Genomic DNA, 13,933 nt, shown 5'->3' on the forward strand with positions numbered 1-13,933 from the left:
TGTGTTTAATAAAAACTGGGTTATCGGGGGGGGAAAACTAGCGGGGAAAATCGATTTGAACGGTCATCCAACTCGGAATTATCTTCTTCTTCTTCTTCTGTGGGTTTTATGGCGGACTACATCCAACATTTGTTTTCAACTCGGAATTCCAACACCAGAACTCGGGCCTCTTTCTAGTGCCGCGTTCAAAGTAACTGGGAACTTGGAAAAATACGAGGTCAAATCATGACGTTCATGATCATCAGGTCGGAAAATCGGAGCTCTAGAAAAAGTTGGATGACCGTTCAAATAGATTTTTCCCAATCGGACCTTCTGAGTTCCCAGTTGTTTTGAACGCTCGGAAGTAGGAGATTTCCGAGACCGAGTTCCGAACTCCCAGTTGTTTTGAACGCGGCATAAATTCCGACCTGAAGCTCACTGACGTCATGATATCACCTTTATTTTTCAGAGTTTCCAGTTTGTTTTGAACGCTGCATGACAGCGCTTTGAAGCGGCAAGAATAACTACACACTTCCGGGTCACGGATTTTTGGAATCCTTCATTTTACATTTTAGTCATTTAGCAGACGCTCTTATCCAGAGCGACTTACAGTTAGTGAGTGCATACATTTTTTTTTTATTTTTTTTTTTATACTGGCCCCCCGTGGGAATCGAACACACAACCCTGGCGTTGCAAGCGCCATGCTCTACCAACTGAGCTACACAGGATCAGAATAAGAGTTGTGTCCTGTATACATTCTAAATGAATAATTAGGGCGAAAATGATAAGACGTGCATAATTATCGATATATTTGATACTACTTATCATACAAAGAATGATTACAAGTATTTCTATAACATATTATGTGATTTATTTGTTAATTTTTTTAAGCCTAAATGGTCAACAATGTTTATTCATGTGTGTGTACATTTATTGCACCATACATAATTGCCTGTACGTTGTGTCACAGTAAAAGGGAGGTCCATTCTACTCAGGAGCAAAACATATTGATACAACAGTAGCTAAGATGGGGAGGAGTCTGTCCATAATAAAGCGCTTCTCTACCTTCCTAACAGCACTATCAACAAGGCAGGTCCTACAGGCCCTAGTTTTGTCGCACCTGGACTTCTGTTCAGTCATATGGTCAGGTGCCACAAAGAGGAGGGACTTAGGAAAATTGCAATTGGCTCAGAACAGGGCAGCACGGCTGGCCCTTGGATGTACACAGAGAGCTAACATTAATAACGTAATAATGGCTCAAAGTGGAGGAGAGATTGACTTCATCACTACTTGTATTTGTGAGAGGTATTGACATGTTGAATGCACCGAGCTGTCTGTTTGAACTACTGGCACACAGCTCGGACACCCATTCATACCCCACAAGACATGCCACCAGAGGTCTCTTCACAGCCCCCAAGTCCAGAACAGACTATGGGAGGCGCACAATACTACATAGAGCCATGACTACATGGAACTCTATTCCACATCAAGTAACTGATGCAAGCAGTAAAATTTGATTTAAAAAACAGATAAAAATACATCTTATGGAACAGCGGGGACTGTGAAGCAACACAAACACATGCATACACACACATGATAACATATGCACTATACACGCACGTACATATGGATGATGTGTTGTAGATATGTGGTAGTGGAGTGGCCTGAGGGCACACACTTAGTGTGTTGTGAATGTATTGTAATGTTTAAAAAATTGTATATCTGCCTTAATTTTGCTGGACCCCAGGAAGAGTAGCTGCTGCCTTGGCAGCAGCTAATGGGGATCCATAATAAATACAAATACTTCTGGTTTCCAAATCCACAGAGTTTACACCCAGAGGAGCTTCGATGCGTTGCGGCCAATCAGCATGAACGCAGTACGGTTTTTGCTATCGGGGTTCCCCAGGTAGCGAGCGGAATGGCATCCCTTGAGAGGGCAAGAACGAGATGTATGTTAGGGGAAGTACAATATTATCATAAGGAGACGTATACTTGGAATACAGAGGAGGAATGGAGAGAAAAAGAGATGCAGAGGAGGTCGAAGAGAGATGGGGAGGAAGAGGGTGAGCTTGAATTGGTTAAAAATAGCGGGAAAAAGGGAGATGGTTTGTTGAAGAATAATGGTAGAAAGTACAGTGACTTCGGAAAGTATTCAGACCCCTTGACTTTATCCACATTTAGTTACATTACAGACTTAATTTAAAATGGATTTAAAAAAAGAAATATCCTCAGCAATCTACACACAATACCCCATAATGACAAAGCGAAAACAGGTTTTTTATTACAAATAAAAAACAGAAATACTTTATTTACATAAGTATTCAGACCCTTTGCTATGAGACTCTAAATTGAGCTCAGGTCCATCCTGTTTCCATTGATCATCCTTGAGATTTTTCTACAACCTGATTGCAGTCCACCTGTGGAAATTCAATTAATTTGACATTATTTGGAAAGGCACACACCTGTCTATATAAGGTCCCACAGTTGACAGTGCATGTCAGAGCAAAAACCAAGCCATGAGGTCGAAGGAATCACAGATCTGGGGATGAGTACCAAAAATGTTTTGCAGCATTAAAGGTCCCAAAGAACACAGTGGCCTCCATCATTCTTAAATGGAAGAAGTTTGGAACCACCAAGACTCTTCCTAGAGCTGGCCGCCTGGCCAAACTGAGCAATCGGGGGAGAAGGGCCTTGGTCAGGGAGGTGACCAAGAACCCGATGGTCACTCTGACAGAGCTCCAGAGTTCCTCTGTGGAGATGGGCGAACCTTCCAGAAGGACAACCATCTCTGCGGCACTCCACCAATCAGGCCTTTATGGTAAAGTGGTCAGACTGATAAAGAAATGTGTGAGTAAGATATGACTAAAATGTCACACCCTCAGTTAAACTAATAATGTATGACTATTAGAAGACTAGAGCTTAGAGAGTTAATCATATGTGTTTATATAAGATGCATATTTGCCCAGCAACAGAGTATTTGTGTCTTGTACTGGACTTGGACTGGAACCTGTGCATTAGCTCAGCTGGTAATGCCTTTAACTCTCGTCAAACAATCTAACATGTTAGAGACTGGTGGGTTGTCGCGTAAAAAGCGAGACCTCCTTCCGGGATCTTTTGATGAGAGGATATATATCGATGGGATAGGAGTACCTCGAGGGGTTCCAGACGAATTCAAAGCTAGGAATCAGATCGCAGCTGGGTTTGAGTCAAATATTTTCTTGTAGTCAACAATTAATAAGAATGTGGATTGGATAAATTACATCTACTACAACCAACAGAGATTTATTAACCACACTCGTGATGCAATGAAGGGATTGGCTGAGCAGACAGCGGCAACGAGCTTAATGGCATGGCAGAATAGAATAGCTTTAGATATGCTTTTGGCTGAGAAGGGCGGGGTTTGTGTCATGTTTGGATCTATGTGTTGTACTTTCATCCCCAATAACACAGCGCCCGATGGGTCAGTGAACAAGGCTCTTCAGGGACTCACCACACTGGCAAACGAACTGGCTGAGAACTCTGGTATTGATAACTCGCTAACCAGTTGGTTCGATAACATGTTTGGAAAATGGAAGGCTATTGTAGCGACTGTATTGGGGGCGGATCTGGCTGGGGTGTTCATGTTGATGTTATGTGGATGTTGTTTAATTCCGAGTGTGAGAGGTCTTGTGTTTAGGACTCTGGAGAAAGCGGTGACCCAACAGATGGTGAGGTATGGACCAATTCCAGACTCAGACCAATGGGATGAACACTACATGCCACCCGCTCTGTTGGATGATGCAGACGATTTCAATCCTGCTCTGTTGGATGATGCAGATGATTTCAATCCTGATGAACCTGAATTGAATGAGACAATTTTTAATGTTTAGTATGCTATCTTTTCAATGAAGATCATAATGAAAATCCTAACAAGAAGAGTTAAAATTTGTTAGCATGTAAGACAAGTTGTATTTTTATTGTGTGTTTCATTTTATATGCAAGAAGAGTATATTTTTATTGTGTGTGACATTTAGTCAAAGGGTGGATTGATAAAGAAATGTGTGATTAAGATATGACTAAAATGTCACACCCTCAGTTAAACTAATAATGTATGACTATTAGAAGACTAGAGCTTAGAGAGTTAATCATATGTGTTAATCATATGCCCAGCAACAGAGTATTTGTGTCTTGTAATTAGGCAAGCAGAAGTGCAAAACGTTGAAACCAATAACAGGTGACCGGTTTCAAAAACAGATGTCCCCACACAGGGAAGGGGAGTGAGAGGCTTGCAGAATATTGTGAGAACAGCAATAACTATGTATGGGAATAGAGAAAAAATGCAGCCTGCCTGAGCAAGGAGTAGGCTATGATAAGAACATGTGTGTGTGACGTGTGTGTATAAAAAGACTGTGCGCCCATTTTGTGGCAGAGCGCTCTCTGAATAAATACTGATCATTGCAGAAAGGGGTCTTTGTTTAATTCATTATTTAACTAGAGATTTACAACCTCTGGGAATTATTCAAAGATTTGAGAAGTAGTTGACTTCAACCATTGAGATGACAAAATTCTCGTGACACAGACGGACGCCACTCCTCAGTAAAAGGCACATGACAGCGTGTTTGGAGTTTGCCAAAGGCACCTAAAGACTCTTCGACCATGAGAAACAAGATTCTCTGGTCTGATGAAACCAAGATTAAACTCTTTGGCCTGAATGCCAAGCGTCACGTCTGGAGGAAACCTGGCACCATCCCTACGTTGAAGCATGGTGGTGGCAGCATCATGCTGTGGGGATGTTTTCAAAGGCAGGGACTGGGAGACTAGTCAGGATCGAGGCAAAGATGAACGGAGCAAAGTACAGAGAGATCCTTGATGAAAGCCTGCTCCAGAGCACTCAGGACCTCAGACTGGGGCGAAGGTTCACCTTCCAACAGGACAACGAACCTAAGCACACAGCCAAGACAACGCAGGAGTGGCTTCGGGACAAGTCTCTGAATGTCCTTAAGTGGCCCAGCCAGAGCCCGGACTTGAACTCTATCGAACATCTCCGGAGAGACCTGAAAGTAGCTGTGCAGCAACGCTTCCCATCCAACCTGACAGAGCTTGAGAGGATCTGCAGAGAAGAATGTGAGAAACTCCCCAAATACAGGTGTGCCAAGCTTGTAACATCATACTCAAGAAGACTCAAGGCTGTAATCACTGTCAAAGTTGCTTCAACAAAGTACTGATTAAAGGGTCAGAATACTTTTTTTAATGGAATATTTCTAAATATAATTTAGCAAAAATGTTTTTGCTTTGTCATTTAGGGGGTATTGTGTGTAGATTGATGAGGGGGAAAAAACAATTTAATCAATTTTAGAATAAGGATGTAACCTATCAAAATGTTGAAAAAGTGAAGGGGTCTGAATACTTTCCAAAGGCACTGTATAAGCAAACTGTAAGCCGGATCGAAGACAGGAGGAGAAATGGAAGTGAGTGAGGGCGAATTGTCAGAGGTGGTAGGTGTGGTGAAGTTCTCAGGGCCGAGGAGACTTACACCGAGGGTCAGGATAAAGATGAGTCTGTGACGGTAGAGTGAAAAATAAAATCAAAAGTGGACCCTTGCGTTTTTGCTGATTAATTTGTGGTTTCAGGGTGGGTGAAAACAGAGTTGGGTGCTGTGGAATCGGTGAAGGTAACCAGAAGTGGTCTTGTGATAATTGTTTGTTTTTGTGCTGGTCAGAGGGAGCAGGCGCTCCGCCTCAAACAAATGGGAACAAGAGATGTGAATTGTTTTGCTCTCAAGAAAATGGTGCCATTGAAAGGAGTGATTACTGGGGTAGCGGTAAATGTGAAAGTTGACCAACTGAAGGGGAAGATTCCCGGTATTTGTGATGCTCGTCATTTGGTGCGACACAGACAGGGTGGCGTGAGTTGTGAAACAGAAGAGTCTTTGTCTGTTCTTTTGAGTTTTGATGTTGAGTCTTTGCCCGACGAAGTGATGTTAGGATGTATAAGTTATCCCGTACGAGCTTTTGTGCCGAATACATTACGTTGTTACAGTTGTCAAGCTTATGGGCATGTGGCAGCAGTGTGTAGGAGGGAGGTTCCTACATGTGAGAAGTGTGCAGAAGGGCATGAGACAAAGGAATGTGTAGCATTGAGGAAAGAAGCGCTATGTATTAATTGTAGGGGTGCCCATGGGGCTGGGGATCAGAAATGTCTGGTGCGAGAGAGGCAGGTTGAGGTTACCAGGGTTAGAGTAGTGCAGAAGTTGTCATATGCTGAGGTAGTGAAGAAAGTAGAGGAAGATGGGTCAAGGTGGAGGGATCCTGAGAGGAGTGGTGTGAGTAGTAGATCTGTACCAGTACAGAGGAATAGGCCAACAAGGGATATATGCTTCAGTAAGATTGGATTTTTAGCGTTTATAGCAATGGAAATCAACTGTACTGCAGGGATGGAATGTAAGTCGCAGAAACTTGAGGTTATGGTGGCAGCTGCAGAGAAGTATTTGGGTGTACGAGACGTGACGTCAGAAGAGTTACAGGATGTGTTGAGTGGTGGTGTCTCGTCCTTTCAGGCTGTTGCCCTGAGATAGATGGTATTTGTTGATTTATTTCCTCTTTTTTTTTTTATATATATATATTTTAAAACAAAGTATAAGGGAGTTATACTCTAGTGTAGTTAGTGGTGGTACTGCAAAATGTATTGGATGCCAACCGCCGTTAAACCTCATCGAAGAAGAAGAAGTAAATGCAGTACGAGTGGGCGGGATAAAAGTGACCAATGGAGGGGTCTGTGAATGAGTGCGTTGAGGCAGTAAAGTCTGTAATTATATCAGCTGCAGATATGACCATGCTAGTGTGTTCGCGGGGAGGAAGACGGCGGGTGGTGCCATGGTGGACAGATGAGAGCTCAAAGGTGGTGCAGGAAAGGGATATAGCTCTATCAAATCAAATCACATTTTATTGGTCACATACACATGTTTAGCAGATGTTATTGCGGGTGTAGCGAAATGTTTGTGTTTCTAGCTCCAACAGTGCAATAATATCTAACAATTCACAACAATACACACAATACGCACAAATCTAAAAGTAAAAGAAGGAATTAAGAAATATATAAAATATATTAGGATGAGCAATGTTGGAGTGGCATAGACTAAAATACAGTAGAATAGAATACGGTATATACATATGAGATGAGTAAAGCAAAAATATGTAAACATTATTAAAGTGACTAGTGTTCCATTATTAAAGTGGCCAGTGAAAAAAGTATTTAGTCAGCCACCAATTGTGCAAGTTCTCCCACTTAAAAAGATGAGAGAGGCCTGTAATCTTCATCATAGGTACACGTCAACTATGACAGACAAATTTAGAAAAAAAAATCCAGAAAATCACATGGTAGGATTTTTAATGAATATATTTGCAAATTATGGTGGAAAATAAGTATTTGGTCACCTACAAACAAGCAAGATTTCTGGCTCTCACAGACCTGTAACTTCTTCTTTAAGAGGCTCCTCTGTCCTCCACTCGTTACCTGTATTAATGGCACCTGTTTGAACTTGTTATCAGTATAAAAGACACCTGTCCACAACCTCAAACAGTCACACTCCAAACTGTCAAAGGACACCAGAAACAAAATTGTAGACCTGCACCAGGCTGGGAAGACTGAATCTGCAATAGGTAAGCAGCTTGGTTTGAAGAAATCAACTGTGGGAGCAATTATTAGGAAATGGAAGACATATAAGACCACTGATAATCTCCCTCGATCTGGGGCTCCACGCAAGATCTCACCACGTGGGGTCAAAATGATCACAAGAACGGTGAGCAAACGGGGGAACTTAGTGAATGACCTGCAGAGAGCTGGGACCAAAGTAACAAAGCCTACCATCAGTAACACACTATGCCGCCAGGGACTCAAATCCTGCAGTGCCAGACGTGTCCCCCTGCTTAAGCCAGTACATGTCCAGGCCCGTCTGAAGTTTGCTAGAGTGCATTTGGATGATCCAGAAGAGGATTGGGACAATGTCATATGGTCAGATGAAACTAAAATATAACTTTTTGGTAAAAACTCAACTCGTCGTGTTTGGAGGACAAAGAATGCTGAGTTGCATCCAAAGAACACCATACCTACTGTGAAGCATGGGGGTGGAAACATCATGCTTTGGGGCTGTTTTTCTGCAAAGGGACCAGGACGACTGATCCGTGTAAAGGAAAGAATGAATGGGGCCATGTATCGTGAGATTTTGAGTGAAAACCTCCTTCCATCAGCAAGGGCATTGAAGATGAAACGTGGCTGGGTCTTTCAGCATGACAATGATCCCAAACACACCGCCCGGACAACGAAGGAGTGGCTTCGTAAGAAGCATTTCAAGGTCCTGGAGTGGCCTAGCTAGTCTCCAGATCTCAACCCCATAGAAAATCTTTGGAGGGAGTTGAAAGTCTGTGTTGCCCAGCGACAGCCCCAAAACATCACTGCTCTAGAGGAGATCTGCATGGAGGAATGGGCCAAAATACCAGCAACAGTGTGTGAAAACCTTGTGAAGACTTACAGAAAACGTTTGACCTGTGTCATTGCCAACAAAGGGTATATAAAAGTATTGAGAAACTTTTGTTATTGACCAAATACTTATTTTCCACCATAATTTGCAAATAAATTCATAAAATATCCTACAATGTGATTTTCTAGATATTTTCCCCTCATTTTGTCTGTCATAGTTGACGTGTACCTATGATGAAAATTACAGGCCTCTCTCATCTTTTTAAGTGGGAGAACTTGCACAATTGGTGGCTGACTAAATACTTTTTTCCCCCACTGTATATAGGGCAGCAGCCTCTAAGGTGCAGGGTTACGTAACCGGGTGGAAGCCGCCTAGTGATGGCTATTTAACAGTCTGATGGCCTTGAGATAGAAGCTGTTTTTCAGTCTCTCGGTCCCAGCTTTGATGCACCTGTACTGACCTCGTCTTCTGGATGATAGCGGGGTGAACAGGCAGTGGCTCGGGTGGTTGTTGTCCTTGATGATCTTTTTGGCCTTTCTGTGACATCGGGTGCTGTAGGTGTCCTGGAGGGCAGGTAGTTTGCCCCCGGTGATGTGTTGGGCAGACCGCACCACCCTCTGGAGAGCCCTGCGGTTGCGGGCGGTGCAGTTGCCGTACCAGGCGGTGATACAGCCCGACAAAATGCTCTCAAGTGTGCATCTGTAAAAGTTTGTGAGGGTTTTAGGTGCAAAGCCAAATTTCTTCAGCCTCCTGAGTTTGAAGAGGCGCCTTCGTCACCACACTGTCTGTGTGGGTGGGTGGACCATTTCAGATCGTCAGTGATGTGTACGCCGAGGAACTTTCCACCTTCTCCACTGCAGTCCCGTCAATGTGGATAGGGGCGTGTTCCCTCTGCTGTTTCCTGAAGTCCACGATCAGCTCCTTTGTTTTGTTGACGTTTAGTGAGAGGTTATTTTCCTGGCACCACACTCCCAGGGCCCTCACCTCCTCCCTGTAGGCTGTCTCCTCATTGTTGGTAATCAGACCTACTATTGTTGTGTCGTTTGCAAACTTGATGATTGAGTTGGAGGCGTGCGTGGCCACGCAGTCATGGGTGAACAGGGAGTACAGGACGGGGCTGAGCACGCACCCTTGTGGGACCCCTGTGTTGAGGATCAGCGAATTGGAGGTGTTGTTTCCTACCTTCATCACCTGGGGGCGGCCCATCAGGAAGTCCAGGACCCAGTTGCACAGGGCGGGGTTCAGACCCAGGGCTCCGAGCTTAATGATGAGCTTGGAGGGTAATATGGTGTTGAATGCTGAGCTATAGTCAATGAACAGCATTCTTACATATGTATTCCTCTTGTCCAGATGGGATAGGGCAGTGTGCAGTGCGATGGCGATTGCATCGTCTGTGGATCTATTGGGGCGGTAATCAAATTGAAGTGGGTCTAGGGTGTCAGGTAAGGTAGAGGTGATATGATCCTTAACTAGCCTCTCAAAGCACTTCATGATGACAGAAGTGAGTGCAACGGGGCGATAGTCATTTAGTTAAGTTACCTTTGCTTTCTTGGGAACAGGAACAATGCTGGACATCTTGAAGGAAGTGGGGACAGCAGACTGGGATAGGGAGAGATTGAATATGTCCGTAAACACTCCAGCCAGCTGGTCTGAGCATGCTCTGAGGACGCGGCTAGCCTTGCGAGGGTTAACTAATAATGGCTTGCCTAAATGACTACCGCCCCGTAGCACTCACGTCGGTAGCCATGAAGCGCTTTGAAAGACTGGTCATGGCTAACACCATCATCCCGGAAACCCTAGACCCACTCCAATTTGCATACCGCCCAAACAGATCCACAGACGACGCAATCTCAATCGCACTCTACACTGCCCTTTCCCACCTGGACAAAAGCAACACCTATGTGAGAATGCTGTTCATTGACTACAGCTCAGCATTCAACACCATAGTGCCCACAAAGCTCATCACTAAGCTAAGGACCCTGGGACTAAACACTAAACTCCCTCTGCAACTGGATCCTGGACTTCCTGACGGGCGGCCCCCAGGTCATAAGGGTAGGTAACAACACATCTGCCACGCTGATCCTCAACACGTGTGCTTAGTCCCCTCCTGTACTCCCTGTTCACCCACGACTGCGTGGCCAAGCATGTCTCCAACACCATCATTAAGTTTGCTGACGACACAACAGTGGTAGGCCTGATCACCGACAACGATGAGACAGCCTATAGGGAGGAGGTCAGAGACCTGGCAGTGTGGTGCCAGGACAACAACCTCTCCCTCAACGTGAGCAAGACAAAGGAGCTGATCGTGGACTACAGGAAAAGGAGGGCCAAACACGCCCCCATTCACATCGACGGGGCTGTAGTGGAGCGGGTCGAGAGTTTCAAGTTCCTTGGTGTCCACATCACCAATAAACTATCATGGTCCAAATGCACCAAGACATTCGTGAAGAGGGCACGACAACACTTTTCCCCCTCAGGAGACTGAAAAGATTTGGCATGGGTCCCCAGATCTTCAAAAAGTTCTACAGCTGCACCATCGACAGCATCCTGACTGGTTGCATCACCGCCTGGTATGGCAACTGCTTGGCATCCGACCGTAAGGCGCTACAGAGGGTAGTGCGTACAGCCCAGTACATCACTGGAGCCAAGCTTCCTGCCATCCAGGACCTCTATACCAGGCAGTGTCAGAAGAAGGTCAAAAAAATTAAAGACTCCAGTCACCCAAGTCATAGATTGTTCTCTCTGCTACCGCACGGCAAGTGGTACCGGAGTGCCAAGTCTAGGTCCAAAAGGCTCCTTAACAGCTTCTACCCCCAAGCCATAAGACTGCTGAACAATTAATAAAATGGCCACCCGGACTATTTAGATTGACACCCCTTTGTTTTTTGCTGCCACTCGCTGTTTACTATCTATGCATAGTCACTTTACCCCTACCTACATGTACAAATTACCTCGACTAACCTGTACCCCCACACATTGACTCGGTACCGGTAGCCCCTGTATATAGCCTCATTATTGTTATTTTATTGTGTTACTTTTTATTTTTTACTTTATTTTATTTAGTAAATATTTTGTTGAACTGCATTTGTAAGTAAGCATTTCACGGTAAGGTCTACACCTGTTGTATTTGGCGCATGTAACAAATAAAACTTTATTTGATTTTAAATGCTTGTGTTCCTAGCTCCAACAGTGCAGTAGTGTCTGTGCATTGGGCATTCGGGAACGTCTGTATAACTGGATCATGGACTAAACTATGAGCCTATCATTATCTGATGTAGGCCAATTGGTGACTAAAAATGTTGTCATGGTACTTCACAGAAAATTGAATTTGCATGAATGGCTGAGGAGTGAAAGATGTGTTCAACTCCAATGAATGCACAATCAAAGGTTCTGCACATAAGATAGGGGACATCACAAGTGTTACCAGTTAAGAGTTCAGTACTTAAGAGTTTTACATCTGAAAACGGTGCCAAAATGAATGAAAAAACGACATTGAACAACTACCTCCTATAGTGTCCGTTTAAAAGCATAACTTATGATTGAATTGAGTTTACACCCCCAGGGTCGTATCTGCTAATTTTGTGTCCCATAAAAAGTCGGAAATCAGCTGTAATGCATTACATTTTGCATACTGAACTCAGAATATATCGCTTGTTTGTTGTGTTGCATTGTATTGCGTTGTAACATGCTGTTAGATACCTGCAAGGACTGGGAAGGGATAAGAGAGTTAGGCCTACACCAATCACCTGCGTATTATACAGTGCCTTCGGAAAGTATTCAGACCCCTTGACTTTTTCCACATTTTGTTACGTTACAGCCGATTTGTTGTTTTCAAAAACGTTTGACTCAATTTGGCATGAGGGTCTGCTATATAAATTGATGGAAAGCAGTGTTGGGGGGAAAACATGACAGAATCCATGTACACAAAAAAGTGTGCATTTAAAATAGGCAAAAAACAGTTCTTTCCTCAGGGCAGGGGGAGAGAGACAGGGATGCAGCTTGAGCCCCACCCTCTTCAACATATATCAATTAATTGGCGAGGGAACTAGAACAGTCTGCAGCACCCAGCCTCACCCTACTAGAGTGAAGTCAAATGTTTACAGTTTGCAGATCTGGTGCTTCTGTCCCCAACCAAGAAGGGCCTACATCAGCACCTATATCTACAAATTCCACCTAGACACTGTTGCCCTAGAGCAACTATACCTACCTCGGCATAAACATCAGCACCACAGGTAACTTCCACAAAGCTGTGAACGATGAGACAAGGCAAGAAGGGCATTCTACGCCATCAAAAGGAACAAAATCTGACATCCCAATTAGGACCTGGCTAAAAATACTTGAATCAGTTGTAGAACCCATTGCCCTCTATGGTTGGGAGGTCTGGGGTCCACTCATCAATAATTCACAAAATTGAGGCTCTGAATGCAGAACTCTGCAAAAACGTCAGTGTACAACGTAAAATACAAAATAATGCACGCAGAGCAGAATTACGATGTTTCCTGCTAATTATCAAAATCCAGAAACAAGCAATTAAATTCTACCACCTATAACTAAGCGATTCTCAAACCTTCCATAACAAAGCCCTCACCTACAGAGACATGAACCTGGAGAAAAGTCCCCTAAGCCAGCAGGTACAGGGACTCTATAAAAAAAAGAGCAAACTGGAATGCTATTTGGCCGTAAACAGAGTACAGTAGCAGAGCACCTTAACACTGACTGACCCAGCTGCATTCCTATCTGCCAAATGTATGACCATATTAAAACCACAAGAAAAACTATATTTAATGTTTATTTTCCCTTTCATACTTCAACTAGTTGCACATTGTTACACCTTACATAGCCCATAACATTTGAAATGTCTACACTCTTAACTTTGTGTAATGTTTATTTTCTGATTATTTCCCCTTGTCTAGTCCACTTTTTTTTATTTATAAATAATAATAATAATATAATATGCCATTTAGCAGACGCTTTTATCCAAAGCGACTTACAGTCATGCGTGCATACATTTTTTTTGTGTATGGGTGGTCCCGGGGATCGAACCCACTACCTTGGCGTTACAAGCGCCGTGCTCTACCAGCTGAGCAAGTCAGTTAAGAACAAATTCTTATTAAAAATGACAGCCTACACCGGCCCAATTGTGCACCACCCTATGGGACTCCCAATCACGGCCAGTTGTGATACAGCCTGGAATCTAACCAGGGGGTCTGTAGTAACGCCTCAAGCACTGAGATGCAGTGCCTTAGACCACTGCGCCACTCGGGGAGACACCTGCTTTGGCACTGTAACCATGTTTCCCAAGCCAATAAAGCCCTTTGAATATTTATCTTCAACGACAATTTGAATAATGCAATGGATGTTTCGTGCAGAGAAGTGATGACTAAAGTGACATGAATTTTTTTATCTGACTTCTCTATTGGCCGTGTTTGGAAATGGTTGTTCTGGGCCAGGCATCTTTTAAAAGTGCAGTACTGAAACAAAACCATGCCCTTTGAACAG

Source organism: Coregonus lavaretus, assembly GCF_964263955.1.
Source record: "Coregonus lavaretus genome assembly, chromosome: 12".
NCBI lineage: Eukaryota > Metazoa > Chordata > Actinopteri > Salmoniformes > Salmonidae > Coregonus > Coregonus lavaretus.